This window comes from Crocodylus porosus, unplaced genomic scaffold (assembly GCF_001723895.1).
Source record: "Crocodylus porosus isolate Cpor-Errol unplaced genomic scaffold, CroPor_comp1, whole genome shotgun sequence".
Lineage (NCBI taxonomy): Eukaryota > Metazoa > Chordata > Crocodylia > Crocodylidae > Crocodylus > Crocodylus porosus.
In genome coordinates this window covers 63,298,498-63,324,795 of record NW_017728886.1, presented here as the reverse complement: position 1 = coordinate 63,324,795, position 26,298 = coordinate 63,298,498, and positions in this window count along the sequence as shown.

The following is a 26,298-nucleotide window of genomic DNA, read 5'->3' as shown; positions in this document are numbered from 1 at the left end:
TGACGGGCAGCCAGGGGCAGATAAAAAATAATTTTCTAAAATATTTAGGGGTCCTGCAGGCTGGATAGAATGGCCTGGCAGGCCACATTTGGCCCACAGGCTGTATTTTGCCCACCCCTGCTCTAAACAATCTTTGTTCAAATGTGTGTGCATGTGTGCACATGCGCACATGCACACACACACACACACACACACACACACACACACACACAAACTTATGACAGCTTATAATTTGGTCCAAAATCTTCATCCAGCAAAATCAAAATGAGGGCATTTATAGGAAAAGGGCAGTGGCACTCTACCTTAGATGTTGCCAGACACAAGCCACTTTGATAACTACACTATCTGACATATATGTACATTATTGTTGTGCTGATCACTGGCCTAAATTCCTTTCAGATATGTTTCTTCTCTGATCCTCATTCTCTTCCTCTTTCATTACCACAAAGTGATGCAACATTGCATATCCAATTATCTTCAAGACCTGTGACGACATCTACAAGAACTAGAAAGCCTCCCCATCATGTTTTCTTATATTTTAACCACCATAAGTCACCTGACATACTGTGAGCTGATTCAAAGGCTCCAGGGAGTAGGAGTTGTAGTAGCACCAGTAATATAGAAGAGATCCTGTATATACATAGTGGCTTGTGATATAAATGAAAATAAAACTAATTTAATTTAATTTTGATTTTTGTTTCATTAGTTGCTCTATTTTTAACAAAATACAATGAAGCACATATTAGGCAATGAAGGGCAGCAACTCATCTACTTAGCCTCATAACTTTCAAAGTCTCAAGGAGGCTCACAAATTCTTCTGACATATAGATATGTTTGTTCTGGCTCTTTGGAAAACTTATTTGCTTTTTTGCACAGACCATCTCAGAGCTTTAAACACTGGTAACATTGCTCACTTGTTACTTCTGACTTGGGTACCTTTTCAGAACTGTTAACATGTTGTTTCAAGTGAGAAAACAGCTTTCTTTGGCAGGTCCTTTAGTATCTTGTTTGTTGAGTTATGAATAGCACTTTGTTTCACATTTTAGACCAGTATGTTTTCTGGATGGTTGTCATGCACAGACATACATGTTTGTGATAGCACTCCTGTGACCAATTCCTTGGTTTAGAAATTCCCTGCTGAGTTTCATTCTCTATGGTTTTGGGGTAGGGAGGGGGGAAGAGAGAGGGGGCTAATTTTAAATGAAATATTTTTTTCCCTAGAGAAACAAAATAAAGCCACATAAAGCATGTGCTCCTATGTAGAATATAGACCTGAGAGAAGTAGAACAACTCCACATAAAGTGATGTCTTGGTAGCAATTATAGTGACTGCTTGAAAAAATATATATAACCTTGGATGAGACTATAAATATGACTTGCCCAAAAAAGAAGGATGGAAAATTTATTGCCCAAGGATCCTGAAAAGCAGTAAATTTCATATCTTCCTACTTTGCTTCCTTTTATGATTTGGAATCTATTTATTTAAGATTTTGAAAAATAAAAACTTTGTAAATCCAGTGGGAGCCCAAAATGAACCATTTATGAAGGCATAGATTCTTTACACAGCTCTAAGGCCTCAGGCTTGTTTTGTTTTGTCTCAACAACTATTTTTGACATTTGTCTTCAGTCACCTAGTGTGTTTTCAAAACTTTAATAGGATCACAAAAATACACAGTCATTCTCTTTTCATGAGAAATGCTGACCTTCCAACTTACGTTCTTAAATGCAACATCTGTCAGACAACCAAGGTTTTCAGCTTGATTTACCCTTTAATCTAATGGTTTGAATATTTTTAGAACACATTAATATTGTTATAAATACCATTCTGCATATATAGCTATTTTTCTTTCAAATGGTAGAGCATACACAGGTACATCTTTTCTTATGCTTTTTCTTAATCAAAAAAGAAATTGTGCTGTGTCTCAAGGTGATGTGTGTGCTTCTTAGTCATCCGACTGGCAGAAGGTCCACACAGTACAAAAGAGAGGACAGCTATTCCCTTTGGGAACAAAAAGTGCGGGGTTGAAGCTAGATGTAAAATATTTTACATCTTGTGAGCTATGGCTATAGTTAAAGCTTAAACAAGTTATGTTACTACTAGACTTTTTGCTTTCTGTATACTATGCTAACATCTATGCAGTTTAGTATTTTGGTCATTTTTGTCTCCAGTACTAAGGAACAGAGCTTTTCTCTTATAGAAAGCAATTGAGCACCTGAAAATAGCAATTGAGCACCTGAAAATAAGAGTGATTTACTGATATTATCCATCAAGATGGAACTATGCTGATTTATACAAGTGGAGGTTCTGAATCATAGCATGTAAACTATGTTCAGACTATTCTGAAAAGATTTCCACGTGGTAATTAGTATCACAACTGAGTTCACAAGATTATATTCCATTTGACCCATACATATGCTTGGGGTTGAATATATCCCTATCTTCTCTTAAGAGAAAGTGACTGCATCTACACAAGACACCAACTGCGCAGTAGCCCATGACTACTGGACAGTAGTGCCACTTGGCAGAAAGTATAAAGACATACTACTGCACGGTAGTCCCGGGCTATTGTGCAGTCAGCATCACGAAAAAGCCATTCTGCAGTGCTACTGTGCAGTAATTTGTTTATACAAGTACTAAATGACTGCACAGTAATGACTGTGTAAACTGTGTCTTGTGTAGACATGGCCAGTGAAAAGTCAAATACTCCCACTGCCCATCTCCCTCGCTCATCTTTGCAGAGGGTAGGCTTAGGAGAGTACATGGTTACCTCACGGGCCCAGGAGAGTAGAGAGTTAGTAGGGAGAAATGTGCGTCACTCTACTGCAAAGTTAGTCCTGAAGTGATATTAACTTTTGCATAACCCCATCCCCACAATACTTTGCAAAGGATGCCAGAAACAGCAATAGGGTTGTCTCTGATACTGCTAATTGAGAGCTAGCGGGAACCAGGGGACTGAAGAGCTGATAAAAAAGAACACGGTCTGCAACTAGGTAGTCCTGGGCTTACATGCTCCCCTCAGGTTTTGGTTGTTGATCTTTCTCAGGAAAATTCCAGTTTCCCATATATTCAAACCAGAAATATAAATGAAGGTCTAGGATTACCTCCAGTGAGCATCAAATATGTCTGACTGCTTTGATATATGTACCTTGGGCTGTTTGAAAATTGAAAGGATGTGATGGATTGTCTTGGGTGCCCCAAAGTCTGCCTCATGGCACATATGCATGATAACCTGAGAAGAGATGTTAGAGTCACTCTTTCTCATGGCCAGGCCACAGAGAAAGTTAAAATCTCTATAGTGATCTGGAAAGGACTCTGGGGCAAGACTGGCTTCTGAATAGCCCAGCCCACTTCAAGGAAGCATGTTATGAATCTGGGGCACTTGGTCAGACCTCTAAGCTATCACAGTTGATTGTAAGGAAGCATCAAGGTACACCTGGAAATACATTTCTCCTGGCCTACCTTGAGTCGTCTTGTACTGTTCCCGCAAGACAAAGTGAGTCCTAGAGTCATGGCTTGCAAAAGTCTACTCTCTGCCCTTCATGACATTTATTAAACATGGGACTTGCTCTTAGAATGATCTGTTATTCTTTATGTCACAAATTCTGCCTTCCTCCAGAAATATGAAACAATTGTCTGCCAGCATTACTGGTGTGTTTCAGCTGCATGAGGTTCCTAAGCAGATGTTCACAATCCTCACATGTCATAAGCTCTCTTCCCTTACAGTAAGAAACATTTTGGTGTCTATTCTCAATCTCTTCTTGCCCCTGTATGGAACAGAAGGTGCTTAGGCTACCTGAAGTTTGACAAGAAAGGTCTGTCATCTGAGGACTTTAGAGACCTCTCCTGCCCAGGTTGTATATTTAACTGCATGGTAGATCTAAAATTTGTCTCTACATCTCCTTCTACACAAGCAGGTAAAAGCACAATGGGCTTTTATGATCCACACAATCACACCTCCTGCCATGCCACATGTGGGGTTTCACGCACCCTTGATGAGGATTATGGCTGCCTTGATCCCAGGTGGCCAGGGGTTTCATGCTGGGCATGGTGCACCCCTACAGCTAGGATCCCTGTCAGCTGATGGTGCTCCATATGCAAATTAAAGCTCAATAGCAACTAGGTATAAAGTTAGTACATATTTTCAAAGTCTATCTTTATAGATGGTTGGAGCTTGTTATTGTTATTTCAAGAGGAGACTGGACAGGCACCTGGCTGGGGTCTTATGACCCCTGCCACCCCCAGTGCTCTTTCCTGCCCATGGCAGGGGGTCAGACTAGATGATCTGTCTAGGTCCCTTCCGACTGATTGATTCTATGATTCTTTGATTGTGTGATAACTACTTTGCACCTGTATCTGGTCTTAAGGTAATTGCACAATTAACTAGTTAATTGTGCAATACCTGTAATGTGTAGAGGGGGCCTACAAGACAGAAACTTTTTAAGGGGTAACTAAGGGAATTAACAAATTGAAATTAATCTGTTGATCTCAGTAATACATTCAGAAGAACATAATGGTGTCCTTGCACGCTAGGCTTCTTACTGTGCATGAACTCTTTGCTATTATTTGAACTCCATGGAGCATTGTTACAAAAGAATGACCTTACTTCTTAAAATGTATAATAATCAGTGGAATGATAAACTGTCAAAGACGTGCCACCCTTTTTCTAAGTATCTCACTCATTAACCTCAATTAAACATTAGTCATTAGGTAAGAATGACTAATTGGACATTTTAATTAACTAATGGGGAAAAATCAAAGAACTTAGTTCACTTTAGATTAACTACACATCCAAAACATTAGGGACTAATTCAACTTTATCTGAATTGCATGAACTTTTTCATTCCCCAATACCCTGTGCTGAAACTTGCAGTAACAAACTATCTAGCAAGAGTTCAAAACTTCCTGCTTGTGATAATGTGAAAAGACTTTCTGCTTGTGATAGTGGCCAGAATCAGGAAGTAGAGATGCAAAAATATAAAAAAAAAGTTAACTATGCCTTTCAAACTTCAACAGCAGTTTATGAGAGTTTGGACAGATGTTAGGTTGGCTTGGATTTGATAGCAATGGATTCACCCTCCCCTAATTTTAATTTGATTTTCTAATATAAAAGGAAGTTATATTTTGGCTGAATTCTGAGTAAAATATGATTCCATATTACAGAGAATGCCATTATTTCTCTTTGTACATATTTGGCTTACCTGACTCAGCAAATTTTGTTTCTTAATTTTCTTATCACAATACAAAATATTTCTGCAACCTTTTCGGTCTGAAAACATGTACTTTGTGATCTTTATGAGCTGTTATGTTTCAGGATTATAATTTAGAACACCGTTGTGTTATTTTGTTATAAGAGGACAATTTTTCTTCATGTTTAAAAAATTATTGTAGAAGCTACTAACTTTTTTTTTTTCCAAAAAAGGCAATTATTGACCATGATAGAGTCTGCTTGGTTATAAAATGTTAACCCCTCTTTAGTATGTGTGATCTAGCTTTCGCTTTCTTTTTCCCACTTGGCATGTCCAAGGTTCTTCCTTCTCACTGGTTACTACGTGACAGAATAATATGCTGTATATGTACTTCAAGCCATAATGAACATTACATTTTAACTGTTGCACAGTTCTTCAAAAAAAAAAGAAAATATCATGGAATATTGCCCTGTCTGACAAGCAACTAACACCCAGAGAAGTTTTCAGGGCTTTACAGCATTGATGTTTCCTTTTTTCACACATACACAAATTGAAAAACATTCACAAAACTCCAACTAAAAATGTGAACTGTATAGCAGTAACATAACTACACTATTACTCAGTGCGGAAAACCTATATACTAGTTGTTACTTCACATAACAATTATTGATCAAATACAAGCTTGCAAGGTCTGTACACTTATGCAAAACTACAACAAGATAGGAGCAAAGCAGAATTACAGCAGCAAGCAACTAGCTGGATCACCTACTTTTAAGTGGACTTCTAAGTATTTTCTAGATGAAAATTAAATAAATGCCATATGGTAATGTTGGGACTTTTTCTGTTTTGTTTTAGAGTGTGGTGTAAAGGAAACAATTAAGAAAGATTAATATTTACTTGCCTGAGAATGTGTGTATTACAGAACAGGTATTAAAGACAGGCTCAAACCCAAACCAATACTTTATTTTATCTTACATCATAGCATGATGTGAGGGGGTGGCCTGAGATACTACATCTGGTATTTGGGTCTAGATTCAGGTTTTATCTCAGAAGACTAGAAATCCAGATTATGATGCTAATACCTGCTTGATCTTTTAGACAGTGACTCTAGACTCATATTGCCCATTATAAATCAAACACAGTCTTTTATCCATATTATATTTCCTGTGGTTTCTAGTAGCTTTAAAACTTCACTTTGAACACCTGAATGACAGTTTTCTATCCACAAACTTGGATATTTTTGGCTTCCCTGCCCCGTGTGTACAGAGTATGTTCAGCTGGCTATGCTCTGGCTGAGCATGTATACAGCTACATACACATGTATCGGTTTGTAAGCCTGGGGGAAAAAAGCAGGGTCTGTGACAGGCAATCATCTGAGCTTTTCTGAGTAGGGTGGGATATAAATCTAAATTAATACCATAGCTGAGTGGTTCAGCTATTTACCCAGGTAATGGGAGACCTGGAATCTAGGCTCCTCTGACCCTGGAGGGAGCTTGAACCTGCATCTCTCTGTTTTCCTAGCACAGGACTTCAGCCACAACATCACAGATTGTCCATTCTCTAGGATTCCTTTTGAAGCTTAGCCACTGTCTATTGCATTTATCAGTCATGGGATAAAATGGACAAAGCAGTGCATGCTTGGAGCAAGAATTCAGGGCTCCCATCCAATACATGGTAATAGCCATCTCACTGAAACACACAGCCTCCTATTTGTTTCCTTCCTACTTTTACCACATATCCCTGCTAGCTTGGCTGCCTGGGGAGCCATCTCCAGTAAGAGTGCTGGAGAAGGGTCTGGATAATGCTTAGCTTGTGGCAGAGTAGATAAAACACTGTACAAGAGAGTCAGAGAGCTAGCATGTTCAAAACCTCTCTCTGTGAAGGAGTACCCTTGAATCTGGGTCTTCAGCTTCCTGTGCAAGTACCCTAACCATTCAGGCCAGGTACAGAAGTTGCACTTATTGTGCAGAAAGCACTCTATAGCCATAACTGAACAGAAGATCAGGGCACACAGAGTGCTTTATAAATGGCAGATCCTGTGGCTAGATAAACCAAATTGTTGTCCCTTGGGGCTTTGTAGTTTATCTCCCTTCCCAGGGCAGTGCCCTAGCCTTGGCCAGAGCTTGAGTCCTCTGCCCAAGTGATGGGCCAACCCTGCCCCTGGGCTGTCACTGACAAGAGTCAGCAAAGCCTCTATCCCTAGGCCTCCCTGCATCCTCTCTCTGGGTACCATAGATCCATCCACACAAAGACAACTGCTTATTACTAAATTTCTCTTATTGCATATGGTCATGGGTGCAGGTGAACCAGTGCTAAATGTGGGTGTGCTGCTATTTTACCTCTGCTCACAGTTAACCTGTCTTAAGAAGTAATTCATCTGCAGTGGTTTCTGACAGTGGACAAGTTCCTTAATGGAAGTAAAAAATATACTAGAACATGCCCAAAATGTACATCAGCACACCTATGTATACTAATATGTAGCATCACTACTTATTTACTTGTCTGGGAAAACTGAATGCTTGTATAAAATGTAGATTGTTAGAAGCACTTACACTGCCTGTGCTCAATACAGGATGCAGGACCAGAAACCCATGAGTCTAGCTCACAGACACAAAGTCCCAGAAATCTTGGATGCTTCAATGGCCCATAAAAAAGCAGAAAGCGTTTGTCTGTTCTTATGTCTTAACACCAATTTCTAATAATTCTGGTCACTTGAGTAATAGTTTGGAACCATGTGCCGGTGGTAGAAAGCTGGTTCAGACAGCAGCTGTTACAGAGTTTACAGTATGGTGCTGGGAGTCTCACAGATACATATGTAGGGCAGCTAGCTCTGGGAACTCATTTTTTGTCAAGCTCCCACACTTTGTTTGTCTGTTTATTTTATTAGTTACCCTTTTACAGTTTTCACTTTTCCTGGCTATATGAATAGTAATATCCACTGTTCTCGTTAGCCTTAATGTCGTGTTCCTTTCTTAAGGAACCGGCCCTTTACCCCCCCCCACCCCTCCAAAAAACAACAAAAAAACAAAAAACCCTCTTGGATACAGCATCTATTATGTTCCCTTTAGGAAAAACCTCACATTCTTCAATGAGGAGAGGAGGAAACACTTTCCCCACCTTCTCAATCTACTGCCTGCAAAAGAAGCAGTGATTTAATTTCCCCTTGTGAATCCAGTCGATTCCCTAAAATCTGTACAGAATTTTGGAAGCCACCAGGCAAAAAAGGTCACTCTCCTGAAGCCCTAGTGAATGGAGGCAGTCAGGTTGTCCCATTTGCCAGCTCATGCCCCAGAAGAGATGACTTAGGATCACCAAGTACTCAGTACTGTGTCAATCTCTAGCCTGTCCTTGTTTTGTCTCCTTGAAATGAATTAGAGAAATGGCCTGAGCTGGGGAAAATCACTGCCCCAACTGGGTAATCATAAAAGCAGTTACAAGTATACAACTATTCTACAGTTTCTGGGTTGGGGGAGGGAAGATAGCACCTTCAGGGGTGAATGAAGCCAATTATGGCTTATCAGATGAAGCTGCTGGGCTCTATACACCTGTAAAGAAAATAAGACTAAGAGCCAGTTTTGTTCAGGGGTATAAATTAGGAAGCAAATCTTGCCTGAAATACTTTACTAGCTCCATTTCCTTGAAGGCTTTTGTAGGGGAAAAAAATCAAAAAGTAAATTGTGTTTCTTGTTTTAGGTGTCTACAATCCCATAAAATCTACTCTCTCCATCTTACATTTTCCAAAGTGATTTCAGATACATCTGATGCAGTAAGCAGCTGCTTATGCTCAGAGGTATGTTGTAATATCCTGATACAAACCATGTGTTGTTCAAACTAAGTTTGTGTTTGCCTGAGATTTAGGTTAGTTCTCAACTCTAAACCAAAAACTCTCTGGACTTGCTTAGTTCATTCAAAAATCACTTTCATACACAGAAGGGATAAAGCCTTAAATATGAAATTTAAATTTAGGTACATGGGGGAGTGTTTGCATTAAAGTCTTGGATTTGAACCTAACATATGGTTTTGGTTCCATCACTAGAATAGTTCTGCTTATGCCTCTTCTTGAAGGGTTATAGCTCCCAATGTTGGAAAGTAATGAGAGCTGATTTCTCCTCAACTCTGTCTCAGATCTCTATAATTTTCTTCCTTTTAAAATCTCAAGCCTCTCCATATGGCATCTGCCACCATGAGTCATCCCAACTTCCTACCTTGCTCAGGTTTATAAACTACGTATCTAGATGTATTTATGATGTATTTCTTTCTTTTTTAAAATATTGATATACAATCCATCATAACACAAAACAACCACTTAACAGTGTGATGCCTTGTGCCTTCTCACTTGTGACATCTATATTTACATTGAAATCTCCTCAAAACAGGGACTTTTTCCAGTGCCAGTTAAAGGCTGGGGAAAGGAAAAGCGAAAAAATGAAATCTAATAATATTTGTCAAATTTTGGAGTTGAAATTCATAACATCCCACTAATAGAATCCTTTTAACTAAAATCCTGCATGTTATAAGGGTGTAAAGTAAAGGTGGCTGAGTTGTGCCCTAAATATTTCCCATCCCTTCTTTAACATTATTTTGTTTTTGAAGAGAAGGCCCCTGCCATGTCCTTCATTCTCATTCAATGCAGACTGACTCCCCATTTTCTTCCTCACTGATCAGAGCTAGTAGATGATCAACTATGTAGTTCTGCCAGTGAGGGGAGGGATATGCATTGAACCTCCAAGCTGGGGAAAGCTGAGAGACACCTCATCATCCTAAGGTACCACATGAGCCACAGACCCTTGGATTTTATAGTGCAGGTGGGGTGTGTGGCATTGCCAGAAACACGGAGCACCAGCTGAAAGGCCCTGGATGATTCAAGATTCTGGAGGTGACCTGAGCAGCTGAGCCCAGGTCAGGTGGGAGCAGGGGCCCCAAGCTTCTAAAGTGAGAGTGAGAACCACATGCCAGGAACTGTACCCTCACATGTCTGCTGCTGCTTCCATTCATCCATCCAGATGGAAAGTGGCCTGTCGGTTGGTAGCTGAGTATGCCATTCTACAAGGACCTCTTCCATTTCCTCACCAAGAACAGGGCAGACGACCTCTCCCACTCCCACTGGGCCATGGGTGTTCCAGAGGAGTCATCCACAGGGACCCCACTGGAGGAGGAGGTAGTGAAAGGAAGCCCCATGACACTTTTGCTAATGCAGGAGCTATGTCTCTTCCAGACCAAGTCCTATCATATATCCCCCCTCCCACCCATTCCCAGAGGCATGGAGCATGTACCATCCCCAGGACCCCAGATAGTAGTGCAGCCCCCTCCCCTCCCTCGCCGCCATTGCTCTCCTGTACTGGCTGCTGTGCTGACATGACTTGCAGGACCCACAGCCAGTTCTCCCAACACTTCTGCTGATGAATCGGGCCATGTGTGAGGCCACTGTGCAACCCATGATGGTAAGGTTCACCCCAGCTCCACACAGCTGTGACAAGGACTCAGTTCCTGGGGGAAATACAGGACCCCTTGGGAGGGGAGGGAAAGGGAGGGGAGGGAAGGGAAGGAAGGAGCAGTGGGGAGAGCCAAGGTCACCGCAGGTCAGCACCTGTGTTCATAGCCCTCTCGCAGGCCATTTTTGCTGAGAAGCCCACAAAGGGGTTGAGCTGGAGGGGGACAGGACTGGTAATGTTGAGGCACAGGAGTAGGGTGAATCATTCACTTTCCTCCACCCCAGATGAAGGCTGGTGCCCACGCAAGACACCAATTCCCTCCCAACCCAGCTTGGGTGCTTAAGAGAGCATGTCCCATTCAATGGAATCATAAACCTGCATAACTAACATGTCCTTGCCATTTTTGTCAGCGCCATGCTGTGCTCCATGGGAGATTCAAGCCTAAGTACAGATAACTCAAGCACTTGAGCATAAACAGTTCCCCCTCCCCCAAAGAACTCACAGAAAGGCATAGATACCATTTACTGAGCTCAGCAGGCAAAAGGGTAAACAGAAGTTTTTGCAGAGGGCACCCATAGGTCAGAGATAGGAGACTGTGGTGCAGCAGGAACAAGACAAAAAATCCCCTTTCCAAGAAACCCCCAGACGTCCCTCCCTCCCTCCAAGTCCTGCAAAGGGACATATGTGATGGAAGGATTACCATGTGAAAACAGTTATCTCAGCTGCTCAGCTCTTGCTGTCAGGTTGACTCCTGGGTTCTGCACTTGGACAGGCTGCCAAGCGGCCCAACAGCACCTTTCCTGCTCCCTTCTGATCCAATCCATGGGTGAACTCCAGTGGGCACTAGCTGATTCCAATTCTCAGTGTAGGTACTCACAGCATTGACCCCTCAGGGCAATACCCAACCCCCCTCCTGTGATTGCAGGCCCATCCCAGCCCCAGAACTGCCTCCTTTCCAAACCCCCTCCTCACTTCTGCATGCAAAGCAAGCTCTTCCCTTTGTCTTCAGGCCCCACATCCGTGCGCATAAGGCCAGCTTGCAGCGGCCAGTGTGTAAGTCCAGGACGAATGAAAGATGTGTGTCCAAGGTGCTGACAAAATGGAGACAAGACAATCTCTGGTAACAGCCTCTAAGCTCAGCTCTTGCACCATGGAGTCCTGTAGCTAGGAGCTATGGGACTGGCAGAGGGAACAACTCGGGCTGTGTACAGGGGAAATGGGGGTGCTTACCTCTGGGCTGCTGCACCCCTGGGGGTGCTTACCTCTGGGCTGTTGAGTCACATGGGGGCTCCAGATGGCCAACTGTTGTTTGGAGAAAAACACCTCGTGGCGCAGCAGAGCTGAGAGAATCTCAGCATCAGGATAGGGATCCGGACAGCCTGTCACAGTGCGGGCCTAGGACCACACACATAAGTGGGATGCTTGTCCTCTTCCCCATCCCTGCAACCTGGTCTGTAGTTGAAATGCTCCTTCTGGTGGTTCATCTGCCCCCCACAGAGCCCCATGGACCAGGACAGGAGGGGGCAGACCGGGGGGGAAGACATCACCAATGGCAAAATTGGGGACCCTGGGAGCGTAGTGCCCACTCTTCACCACCCTGAGGAATGGGGAGTTGCGCAAGTGGCGGGCATTGTCCTTATCAGCCGCATGAAAGTTGGTGGCCAGGAATGCCCCAGATGCCTAGGTTGTGTGCATGTGTGGAGGGGTGCGAGTGGACACACACACACACGCGCGCACGCAAACAGAACCCAGGCACCCAAGGACACACACACAGAACCCAAGGGTCTAGGGCATACACACATGCACACAGAACCCAGTCATCTAACACGCGCACACACACACACACACACACATACACACACACGATGGGGGTGGGGTGCACTGGGTGGGGCATGTGCAGGATGGCCGGCTGGTGGCTTGTGGCTATGATGAGCTGCTGCCACATCAGTTCCAGGTGGGTGTCTGTGATATCCCTGTCAGCCAGTCAGGGCTGGCTCAACTATTTGCCACTGCTTGGGAGTCTTCCACAGCCTGGGGAGTCCACAGGGCATGCTGGGAGACATGGGAGAGCCCTGCTATGCTTGGAGTAAAGCTCAAAAGTTAGAGTGCTTCCACTGCAGGCTTCTTGTACACCTGTACTTGGCCTCTGTTACAAGAGCTAAAACATAGGAATATCCTTCCCTCCAATTTTGCTGTATTTGATCTGCTACATATGTATGTTCCCAGGCACTGGTGTGTAGCCCTCTGTGCATGCTCAGACTATGCGCACACACTTCAGGGAAGGGGCAGAAGCAGATGCAGGGGATGTAGTTGCATGCCCATTTCAGATCAAACCATGGGAGCAGCAGCTGGGGACTTTTAAGTCCTGAATCAGGTTAGAATCCTCCCCTTCCTCCCCCTCTATTCATCTACAGGTCCTCTTGCTCTCTCATTCATCTCCTCCCCCATTTGCTGCAGAAACTGGAAACAAGAGAATGTGCTGCTGAGCATGGAGGGAACAGGAGGGAGAGATCCTTATCCACTTTTGGCACTAAAAAAAATGTTTCTGGCTGCTGGACCTATGGTGTGGTTTGCCCTTCCCAGTGGTGGTGAGGAACAGGAACAGGGGACAGCAGTCATCCCTGAAATGCTGGTTGCTGCTTCCATAATCCCTCTTTAATATCCTGGATCCTATATGTTGGGGTAATAGAATCACTGCCTGCCTGGAAATGCCAAAAATACCACTTACGCAACCATAAAGCTGCAATTCGTATGCACTAAAGGAAATCAAACTCTGTCTTAAGTGATTATAGTTTACAATACGGAAGCAGAGTTTGAATCCTGTGTCTTCAGATTACCAGAATACAGATCTATCACTTGAATTCAAGAGGCAGAGGTACTGCATGTTGCCAGTATGCTTATGCAACTATTTTCCAGGCAATAGAAAGTTGAGAAGCAAGATTTCTGTTTCTCTACCCAACTGGAAAGGAAGTAGGGGACAATGTGTGATCTAATGGTTACAAATATCTAGCCAGGTACATAAATTTGACATAGTATTTATCCCCAAAATCAGTATAGATGATGCTTAAGTCCACTGTATCAGATATCTGGCATGTTTCCAGTTCTGACAGGAGTGACTGGACACTACAATCTCTGAGTTACCTTATAAAATGGACAGATAACTGTCTTCTAAGGTAGAGTTATGAGTCCATGCTCATAAATAAAGTACATTTCAATATAAGCAGGAGTCACAAGAACTGAGATTTAAATGCCTAGCCACACGGCATACAGCTCAGTTCCCTGTCTCCTATACTAAATGGCATTTTGTGAGGGAGTCCCTTCAGCAACTCTCCCAAAATAGCCAGAATTTGCTGAGCAGAGAGCATGAGTCAGCTGATACGTGGTACTGGGTGTAAAGCTGAGTACAGCTGAATGCTCCAGACAGCAGAACCTGACCTGTCCCGAACAATATATAAAAATCCCAAACAGTGAACCACCAACCTCATGTTTTTACTAAAGAATTCAACAAGGGATTAAGCCCACCAGAAAGACAGAAAGCGAAACAGTGTTCTGTAGCAGTGAGGAGAGCTGGATCCCATCACTTCATTTACAGTCATGATAACATGACTTTTTTCATAAGTATAGAAGCTGTGGAGGAAAAACATAGTTTTAGGGGGTGACTGTCAGATACCACTGAGGTTTTTAAATAAAATCTTTTGTCTTCAAGTTGGATACAGTATGCCAAGATATACAGATTGATGGTGTGGATGTGGTTAGAATGTGCAAACAGACACTGCAAGAAGCAAGGGGGAAGGGGCAGAAGTTGTGGGGACCCAGGGGTGGTGGATGCTGGTGGCAGGGGTATAAGAAGTCTGCATGCGGAAAAAGAGGGGACAGAAGGCAAAGGGGCCATCTGACCTCCACAGCCACTATTTTCCCTGCTGTAACAGTGGGAGGGGGCCAAATTTAATACACCCTCCCTCTCCCCCCCAGATAATTAGATTATGTACCTGGAAATTTATAATAAATCTATACATTTTTCATGTACAGAATCTAATTATTATGGGGTTGTCTTAAATTTAGGGTTGACTTAGATTTGAGTAAATATGGTTGATTGTGCAGTAGCCTAAAAACTAGTTAATAGTCATGCCAGTGATCAATAGTCAGAAAAAGTATTGATTGGTAATGTCACAATCTGTATTTCCATTCCATGTTAAATGCAACTGTAGATCAATAAATGCCAGATGGCCACTATGAAATAAAACATTCTTTTTATGGTTTCCTCTTATAACCCTGTGCAAACTGATACCTCTTCTGCATTATACTTTCCATTTAATTTCTGCTGTGCTGCCAACATGCTAGGGTTTCTACTGTACCTCCAGCATGCCATGACTACAATAGTCCATGACAAGATACTTGCCAATAATCTTTTTGGTGACAATACTAAGGTGAGGTATTTTCTGTGGCCTTTCTTAGCATAGACCCAAATGTAAGAATCAAACATGCTGCTTTGTCAAGGTGTGCTCAGGTGGGTAAAATGGAGAGAGTGGTACTGATCTTTCCCTATGGGTTGTTTGCATACCTTGTAACATGGATAGTTATCAAAATACAACAGAGGTAGAATACTAGTCTCTTGTTTTCAGTGTATTATGGGACATGGTCCAGCTCTGACTTGCTATGCAGGGCTTGGGGATTTGGCAGCTAAGGAGGGTGGCAGTATTAACTATCATTGCTCCCCTACCACCAAATTTCCTGACCCATGGGGAGCTGTGCAGGCCAGATGCCATGGCACTGTGGGTTCCATCTGGCCTTCAGACTGAGCACCCCTGCTTTAAACTCAGCAGATTCAAAGTATAACGCCCCCCCCCCCCAATCACAATATTTCAGTGTTTTCTTAAGGGGGAGAAATTTAAAAAAGAAAAATAAAACATCCTAAGAACTCCTCCCCAGTGCAAAAAACTACTATGGTACCAGAAGAGACATTCCTCTACTGTGTGATTGCCCAAGAAAAGGTTTTGAATGCCTGGTTTGTTCAGACTGGGGCACTCACATGAATCAGATGCATGGGGCACAGATGCTGACAGGGTATACGTTCACGCACTTTGAGCTTTCCTTCAGGCTAAGCAATATTGGTTTGACCCAGCAGGGGAATTAGATTGACAACAATTCTTCTTGTGGCATCTTCTTTAGAGCTACGGTGATGATGAACTAGAATTTGAAAGCTGTCATAGTTCTAGTTCTCATTTTGAAAGATTGGATAGATTTTTTTTCCAGAAAGGGTCAAAACAGGGGATTATCAGCAGTGCTGAAGTGTCTTCAGAATTCCGGCAGCAAGTGTGGCATGACTGAAGCAGCACCATCCTTCAGTTGCCAAAACCTTTATCACAACATGTGCTGCCTCAGAAGACAGATCCTTAATTCATCACTGATGACAACACTTAAGATGGAGACAGTGACTGGATCTAGAAGTGCTGTTGCCATTTCTCTTTTCATCACTGTGCCTTTGCCTTTCTGTCCCTCCCTTGCTTTGGTGTGTGACACACAAGGCATTAGAGCAGTTGATGGAGTCAGTTTTGACAAGGGGTAAAGGCATTCTTTATTTTAAACACTTCTCCTTTGTATTTAAATTATATATTTTAAGAGTTAAACTATTTTCTCAAACTTACCAGGAAGATCACTAAACTGAATCTAAAGTGCCTTTTCTGATGCCAATTGGATTCTGCACAGAACAGGCTGAAGGGACCTGCCATACATATGGGTTAGCTGTGCTGTGAATGTGCAGTTTTCTTCACATTCTACAAAGGCTTAATGGATACAATATTGGCTAAGTTCCTATTGTGGTTAAAAATGTAACTTCCAGAGAAAAAAGAACGTTCTGGCTTCCAAAGTGGGAAAACAAAACCTACTAATTTTGTAGGGGGTCTTATCCTTTTCCCACTTACAGTGCTGAAAGTCAGGAGTAGCTGTGCTGAAATCACTGGAGTTACACTGATGTAGATAAAAGTCAGAATCATGAGCCAATGATTTTTCATGATATTTGGGTAGTTTAAATGCATTGGTTTATAATTACAGAATCATAGAAAAGTTGAGTGGGAATGGACCTCAGGAGGTCATCTACTCCAATCCCCTGCTCAAAGCAGGACCATCCCGCCAACTAGATCATCACAGGCAAAGCTTTGTCTATCTGAGTCTTAAAAACCTCTAAGGAGGGAGTTTCCACAACCTTTCTGGGTAACCTGTTCCAGTGTTTTACTACCTTCCTACTGAGAAAATTCTTCCTAATATCTAACCTAAACTTCCCTCACCACAACTTGAGACCATTGCTCCTTGTTCTGTCATCTGCCACCACTGAGAACAGTCTACATCCATCCTCTTTCGAATTCCACTTCAGGTAGTTGAAGGCTGCTATTATATCCCCTTTTAGTCCTCTCTTCTCCAGACTAAGTAAACCCAGTTCCTTCAGCCTCTCTTCAGAAGTCATGTGCTCCGGCCCCTTCACTATTTTTGTTGACCTTCACTAGACTCTCTCCAATTTGTCCACATCCTTTCTATAGTGGGGGGCCCAAAATTGAACACAGTACTCCAGATGTGGCCTCACCACTGCTGAATAGGGGGGAATAATCACTTCCCTTGCCCTGCTGGCAACAATCCTACCAATGTAGCCCAATATGCTGCTAGCCTTTTGGCAACAAGGGCACACTGCTGAATCGTATCCACCTTATTGTCCACTGTAACTCCCAGGTCCTTTTCTGCAGAGCTGCTGCCCAGCCAGTCAGCCCCAAGCCTGTACTGGCACATGGGATTGTTCCATCCAAAGTGCAAGACTTTGCTCTTGTCCTTGCTGAACCACAGGAGATTCCTTTTGGCCCAGTCCTCCAATTTGTCTAGGTCACACTGAATCCTAGCCCTCCCCTCGAACATATCTACTACTCCCCACCGACTTGGTGTCATCTACAAATTTGCTGAAGGTGCACTCTACCATCTTCCAGGTCGTTGATGAAGATTTTGAACAAAAACAGCCCCAGGACTGAGCCCTGGGGCACTTCACTTGATACCAGCTGGCAACTAGACATAGAGCCATTGATTTCTACCCTCTGAGTCCAATGCTCCCCCCAGTTTTCTATCCACCTTACAGTCCATTCATCCAGCCAGTACTTCCTTAGCTTGCCTGTGAGAATGTTGTGGGAGACAATATCAAAAGCCTTGCTAAAGTTAAGGTACACCACATCCACTGGTCTCCCTGCATCCACAGAGCAAGTCATCTTATCATAGAAGGCAATCAGGTTGGTCAGGGATGACTTGCCCCTGGAGAATCCATGCTGACTATTCCTAATCACCTTCTCCAAGTGCAAAGATCAAAATTTATGGTCTTCATTCTACTACATCTTAGCAACTTCAGTGAAGTAATTTATGTACATATCTATAAGAGGACAGACTTTGGCCCAGTGATGCTTGGTCATATTACCATAGCCGTTAACATCTTGTAACAAAAAGATAATGGATTATTTATAATTTTCATAAAATAATAAGTACTTGCATAAAGTTATGCCTAGTGGTATGAAGAATTCCAGTTTCTCCCCAAAACCCAGTTAATTAATTCAGTGCCCCACTAGTACCACGTCTTCTAATTGCACACTAAATACATTGTATGCATAGCACCCCAATTAATTACACACCTCTCAGTTCCAAATGAATTAATTCTGTCTTTATCAGCCCCATATAAATAATTTTATGTTTTGCAACCCACTGTGACAACTTCTAATCCCAAACCTCTAATCCTAAACCATTCAATTCTCTGATCCCGCTAATCCCATGTACCTGTCCCTTTTCCATGTCAACTCCACCATCCAAACCCCACATCTTATTCCCAGCACATTTTGACTCTCCTTGCAGAAGTGAAGGTTTTCTACTCCTTTTCCAGGTCCAGGAAGTCAGCCCCAGTAATTATTCACCACTAACCTAGTGCAGAGATTAGCAAGTATCATCTTGATTATAATGGTCAATAATGTCATTCTCTACGTTAAATCCCTGGTACTTAGTGTCCAATAGGGTAATACATTTCTGTCCCCAGGTTTGTTTTTCAAAGGTGTTTGGTAGATTTCCTCTGAGCATGAAAAACATTATGCAACAATATCACTTCAGCACCACCAAAACATGAGATTTTCAATTTGAAGGTCTATATTAACTAAAGTCTCGGTCTGTATAATTTAGCAGTAACAAAAAGTGAACACTATTCTACTTGTAGGCATTTCAAAGTAGAAGAGGGGTAGTTAGCCATGCTAGTCTGAAGTCAGGCAGAAGGCAGGAAAGGGTAGCACATTCTGTTGGTGCTAGAGACTGTCTGGTTTAAAGAGGCATAAGCTTTCATAGGCGACAGTCTACTTTATCAGGCTGTTGCCTACAAAAGCATATGCCTCTCTGAACCAATACCTTTCTGAAATAGAAGAGCAGATTTTCTTTAACTACTTGTGAAAGTCAACCCAACACCCAGAAAGCAGAAACAATAATTCTAACTAATTCTATACTTCTCTATCAATCTGTCAGTTTCCTGGCCTCTTCTAAAGAAAAAAAAAGCATTAGAGAACTACTAATAGTTCTCTAATGCCTATGGGCATTTTCATTTACTGTCTTCCCTGGGGCACTGTACAAACTTTCCATGTAAAATACAAGCTGAATACAAGCCTCTAAAACCTACATCAGCATTTTATTTCTTTCCCTTTGGAATATCTTAATTTTATGGTTATACTTTTATAACATGATTCTACACAGATTATTACACTCCGATAATCACTCTGAAGACTTTTCATATTAAACTAAGCAGTATGGTTTGCAGCCCATTGGCTTGCTACTTTCTACCCCAGTCTAGATTCCACATTGACCCCCTGTTTCTGAGTCTGAGCACAAATGTTGAGAAGCAATGGTGTAAAATGCCACACAATTACATTTTTTTAAAAGAATCCCTAGTGTGCCAATCATGCATCTCCTTTCTTGATTAGGTCTGCTCAGCAAATACAACGTAAATTAAAAAAAAAATTAGATAGCTCGATAGATAGACAGACAGATAGATGGGTAGATAGATAGTACTGCAGAGCACATGCTGGAATCCAGTTTAAACACGTCGATTCTATTCAGTTGCTGGGCATTGCTTTTCAGTGAATGCAAATTCTACATTGCTCTCCTACAATTGCTGAAATGAGATCAGAGAAGAGCTTACCCAAAACTGTCTTTATAAAGGATGGGGACATAGGGGGGGCTACAGATGTACACTGAGGCTTCTCTGAAGGCACTGTAATTACAGCATGTCAGAGCAGAGTTGATTAATTGAGTCTTCTGGAGCATGGTAATAACCGTGCTCTAGCAGATGCCAGCGTCATGTATATCAGTGTCCCTGCACTGAAAAATGGCAGCTAAGCTGCTTTAACTAAGGCTTGGTCACTAAGCTTGAGCTAAAGTGCCCCCGCTGCCATTTTTCAGCGTGAGGATGCTCATACATGTGATACTCCAGGCACTTTAATTAGAGCAGCTCTTAGAGCTGCTCTAATTAAGGCACACTCTGTCCCTGCCTCCCAGAGCACATGTATAAACACCCAACAGTTCTAATTGTTCTTAGCTTCTCTTTGAAATTTGTCTATAACAGTAATCAGACATTAATCATCTGTTGTTTTTCATTGTTGACAAAACATGCAATAGTCTGGTGTGAGATTTTATGATTAAAATATTTAATCATATGAAATCTATCCCTTATTTGTATCCAGGCTGGGAATCATTCCCTACTGCTTACGGTGTTTAGAAATAGTGCATTTTAGTATCTCTTCCATCTTGTTGAGAGTAAGGCCAAGCCAGTTTTTTTTTAGTTTTGTCAAGAATATTGTCAGAAGATGTTAACATCTCTTGGAGCTGAATATACCTACTGAATTAGTACTAATCAAATGGGAAAAATCCTGAGGTCCTAACACAGTTTTCACCCTTATTGAGGCAAATTCCTGTAAAAGTGGTTGCAGGTTTGCTTGAGTAAACTACTGGGTAAAAAGTGAGAGAGAACATCAGAATATAGCTTTTCATGTAAAGCAGGTCTAACATAATGACTAAGCGCAGCTCAATAAGTAGGACTGGTGGTAAAACAGCCATCCCATATTGACAGATCAAATCCCACTTTCTAATTTCATGAAAATAGATGAGCATAGCAGAAGTGGACTATAGTCATTTATGTGAGACCTGAATTTTGGAGGTTCTGATAAAATGGTACAAGATATAAACTCTACATTTTGGTTTTATGGAAAAAAAAACATGTCCAGATTTGCTCTCCTCTACTTGAAATAGATATTGGGCACAAATAAGAACCATTTAAAGAAAACCTATATGCTAACTTCCTATGCATCCACAACATTTGGGGATCAAAAGTGAATAAGACCTCAATTGAAGGCATCCAGCTCTAGTTTTCTTAAATATTAGTATCAGTCAAAAATATAGTAACACTGACCTAAAAATCAGTCCTTCCTGATGAGATAGTATAAATCTACACTAAAGCCAAGCAAAAATTGAAGACATCACTTGTGAACAATAAACTTCCCTCTCCAACATTCCATTTTCATCTCATTCTATCCCTCCAGCTTTGTCCCTCTGAACTCATTGTCAACATTGTCCCTCTGAACTCATTGGGGCAGGATTTGGAGAATAGCAGCAACACAAAACACACAAGGACTACATATACACAAAGAAAGCTTAGAGTCCTGATTTGCGTACCACAATTAAAGTGTTCTCTCCATGTGCACACCATTCCCCTGAAACAGACTAATCTGATGATTTGCAAAGGTTAAAAACAGTTCCAGAACCTAAAATAAAAAACAATGAATAACATGATACATAGCACTACCATTTCACTGATGTACCAGCAAGCTGGGTAAAGCATAAGCCATTTACATTAGCTTTATGCCATAGAAGCATCGCACTTATACTGAAGTAATTCTTTGTGGGCCAGATCTTTTTCACAGGTACTCTACAATTATTATGGCACAAAGTAGCTGCCCTCCACTAAAAAAGTGGCCCTTTCCATGGCTGTCTGCAAAGTATCTAGCTAGCATGCCCTTGGTATGCAAGTTATAAATGTTAAGTGAAGGTTTTGTTGGTATTTTCCTATTGCAAGAAGAATGTGATTTTCTTGGAAACCATTTTTCCACAATGTCTTCCGTTGAGGATTTCAACATGCATAATATAAGGAAGAGTTCTAAATGCCCATTCAATTAAAGACTGCTTTTACTAACTGGGACAGGACTCTGGTTTCAATTTCCTTTTATAATTTCTATTTTGAGGAATACAGTAATCTGAAACTCTGAGAAGGAGAACACCGCTGATCCTGGTAAAGACCTGACAACAAGCACTTTCCAGGGTAAAGAGTCCTGGTAAATACTAGCCATAGTCTTTTCTATAATTATTTTCAGTACTTTGAGGGGTGTCTATCTGAATGAAGAGAGGATAGCTTTGTGGTTATTCAGATAGTTTAAAATAAAATTCTGTTAGTTCTCTTGTGTTACACGTGAGGCCCTGTTAGGCATAGCATAGCTGTGATCCAGACTTTCACAACAGGAAGTTAATGAATGAAAGTGGAGTTGTCAAAGCCAAATGCATTCAAGTGACAGTCCGTGGAATTTCTCTGTAATGGCTTTACCAGTAGGAAAACAGAAAGGAAAAGGGATGCTATAGTACATGGTGGGGTAGGAGTGGGTGGGAGAATGAAATTGTTTAATTTGTTTTATCAAGAAATTCATGTTCATTTTTATTTTTTGGTTAACTCTATGAGACCTCCAGTTGCCAGTTTAAATCAGAATGGGGTGCAACAGGAGTAAAATAAGATGAATTAAGGCTAAGAAGGTAGAATAAGTCTCAAGATATTAAAAAAGATACAACAAAACCTGAGGCAGGGAGTTGCAATACTCATTTTGATAAATCAGTGGAATTCTTCTGAATTTGTACCAGTGTAAAGAGGAAAATTTGACTTCAATTTCTTGAAGTCATCATACTCTACAGTAAGGAAGGGCAGGAATCTGTTCTTCAAGGAGCACAAGGACTAAACAGCACTGTAACACAAGTCTGTTACCAAGATGTGCCACACAGATGCAAAATGCCACAAAAGATTGGATGGGCGTTGGACAAAATCAAAGCTCTGCTGCAGACCCCTGTGGTCCAATTGCCTGACCCCTCACCACGGATTATGGGGAGAGTATGCAGTACCTTATCCAACAGATGGATAAAGAGGATGATGTTTGTATAAAAAATTAAAAGACCACAATCACAGGAATGCAGACAAAGAGATGAAGCTGGGAGTCTTTTTACATGCCAACAGCAATTGTATTTTCTAGAAGATATTAATGGAACAAAGGGCATAGGAAAAAATAGACCAAATTCCATATGAGCATGTGTTTCCATCAAGGCCAGAAGGACTAACAGGAAAACTTGAACAGAAATTAAGTGAAGATGTTTCCTTCTGGATAAGCCAAGTGATATTTTTCAGAAGTTAAAAATTATCATTTGTGTTATAGTAGCATCTACAGGACCTGAAGGGAGCCTACTTTATACTAGACACTGTTTAAAGATGTATGTAATGTTCATACCCTAAAGAACTTACAACCTACAATCTCTGACAGGGAAACAAAGAATGGGAAAGAAAAAAGTGGCTGAGAAATGAAGAGCCTTACTCAAGGTCATTGTTACAGAGCTCTTAGCACGCCTGTCACTTTAAGAGGAGAGAAGGCTGTAGAAACAGCTCAAGCAGCAATCAGGGGAGACACCTGGCTAGCAGGGGGTGAGGCTTGAGGTATATATTAGTCCAGGGCCTGAGCTAGGTGGGCAGTCTCATCCAGGCTGACAGGGAAGGAGTTCCTAAGCAGGCCACTGAGAGAGTGACTTTGGTTCACACCAAGTATGTGTGTGGGTTGGCAGCCTTAGGGCTGAGAGTTCAGCTGTAGGGATGATAGAACAGCCAGCATACGCCTTAGGGTTGGGGAGTATCTGGTGGCTTGTGGAAGGGACTAAAGCAGGGGTGGGCAAAATACAGCCTGTGGGCCACATCTGGCCCACCAGGCCATTCTATCCAGCCTGTGGGGCCCCTCAAAAATTTAGAAAATTAATATTTGTCTGCCCCTGCCTCCTGTCAAAGATGGCAGGAGCCAGGGGCAGCAGGACCCAGGGGATGGAAACAACAGGCTCCCACAACAGCAGGGCCCACCCAGCCCCCCCGCCCCCAGCTGGAAGCCCTGCCTAGCAGGGGTTTCTGGCCTAGGACCATGGGTCTATTCATGGGTGCACTGATGCAGGGAAATTCAAGTAAGAAGTGGGGGGGAAGAGGTACGGGAGGACTGCATGCATCGCCCCAGTACTCAGGGCCAGGCTGGTGTCTCCTGAGTCCCCAGCCAGAGGGTGGGTGGGAAAGCAGCAGCAGGGGTGTGGGGGAGAGGAAGCAAGTGGTGTTTGGGAGAATGGAGCCTGCACCTGTGTCCCCAGGCTAGCACCAGTGGGGCTGAGCGCAGGGTGGGGGCTGGCAGGGGTCTGTGGAGCTGGGCTGGGCTATGCCAGCAGGGAGAGGGGGAAGCTGACCCAGTTCCATAGAGCCCCTGCTGGCCGGGACCCTCTGCTCCTGCTGCCCAGCTCTGGGCCCCACCAGTGCTGGCCCCGGGACACCAGTGCAGTCCCCATGCTTCTTCCTGGCTGCCACTGGATCCTGCATGCCCACTTACTCCCAGTGCCCCCTCCCCAGCCCTGCGGTACAGGCGGGAACCAGCGCACAGTCCCAACCCCACACACCCCACACTCACCTGTCTGGGCTGACCAGTGGCATCGAGGAATGAACTGGTGCTCAGTGTGGGGGAAAAGCAGTCCCCACTCCTCCCCATGGCTGGCACTTCCTGCTGCAGCCACTCACAGCCTGCACGGGGTTTTCCTGCCTCTCTGCCACATCACTGCTGCCCCAGCAGCTGGAGCATGGGGCACTGGCCAGGGGGAGGGGGAGCAGCCACTTTTCCCCTGTGCTGAGCACCAGTTCATTTCCTGCTGCTAGCCTGGGCTTTGCACTATTTCTGAGTTCACCTGTTGGGGCTGAGTGGCAGTGGAAGTGGAAGTTGGGCAGAAGCATTTGCTGCAGCTACCCTGCTGGAACCTGCACTGTGCTAGGTGGTGGTGAGGCTACTTCACCGCCACCTCTGTGCTGCCCAACACAACAGCAGTGGCCATGTCGAGCAGCCACAGGGCAGCACAGAGGCAGTAGTGAAGCAGCCATGCTGCCACATAGTGAGGGCACTTTCCTCCACGCTGAGCAGCAGTTTCTGCCCAGCAGCTGCTGCTGCCGCTGCCACTCAGCCCCAGTGGGTGAGCCTGGACCTGGCGTGGGGCCCAGACTAGCACCAGTGGCAGGAAACGAACTGGTGCTCAGCTCAGGGGAAAAGCGGCCACTCCCCCTATCTGTGGCTGGCACCCCATGCTGCAGCCACTCAGAGCCTGTGCAGGGCTGCCTGTGCCCACTCTCTGTTGCCACGTGGTGCAGAGTCAGGACAGCCCTGTGTAGGCTGTGAGCAACGGCAGCAGGAAGTGCTGGCCATGCGGGGGGTGGGGGGGGCTTTTCCTCTGCACTGAGCACCAGTTTGTTCCCCACTGCTGCTGCTCTTTCCAGACAGGAAAGCACAGGGTGCATGAGGTCAGGACTGCACACTGGTCCCTGCCTGTACTGCAGGGCTGGAGCAGGGACATTGGGAGTAAGCACAAATGCAGGAACCAGTGGCAGCTGGGTGGGAGTGCAGGGCCTGTGCCGGAGTCCCGGGGCCAGCACTAGTGGGGCCCAGAGCAGGGTGGCAGGAGCATGGGGTCCCAGCTGGCAGGGGCCCTGTGGAGCTGGGTCAGCTTCCCCGCTCTCCCTGCTGGCGCAGCCCAGCCCAGCTCCATAGACCCCTGCCAGCCCACACCCCGTGCTCCTGCCACCCAGCTCTGGGTCCAGCTGACACTGGCCCTGGGACATTAATGCAGGCCCCGCACTCCCATTCGCTTCCACTCCCCCCTACCCCCTGCTGCTTTCCCCACTTTCCTGCCTGCCCAGCAGCCAGCCACTCTGCATTACTTGGCAGGAGCCAGGGGCAGCAGGACCCAGGGGATGGAAACAACAGGCTCCCACAACAGCAGGGCCTGTACCCACATCCATCCTCACAAGCCTCCCTATGAAATGAAGGAACCTAGCAGACCTCCTGAGCAGGGACCTAGCAGACCTCATGAGGCCTACAAAGGATAGAAGATGGGATTCACCTCCAAGGAGTATTATTCTGCACTGGTCCGGTCCTGAAGGGAGCAAACCAGGAAAGGCAAGGCTGCAACTGAACTCCAACTAGTTTCAATCACCAAGGACAATAAAAAGTCCCTTTTCAGATATTTGGGGAGCCGGAGAAAAAGCAAGGGCAATGTTGGACCCCTGCTAAACCAGATGGGGCAACCAACAACTGACGCCCAGGAAAAAGACAATCTATTAATGGGTACTTTCCGTCAGTCTTTCATCAGTCCCATGGGACACCCATGCCTGCTACAGGACAGGGAGGTCTGGGTGAGGGAGATCCCCTGCTCTCCGTTAATGTTGACCTCATGAAGGAACACCTTGAGAAGCTGGATACCTTCAAGTCAGCTGGCCCTGACAATCTACACCCCAGGGTACTCAAGGAGCTGGCAAGCAT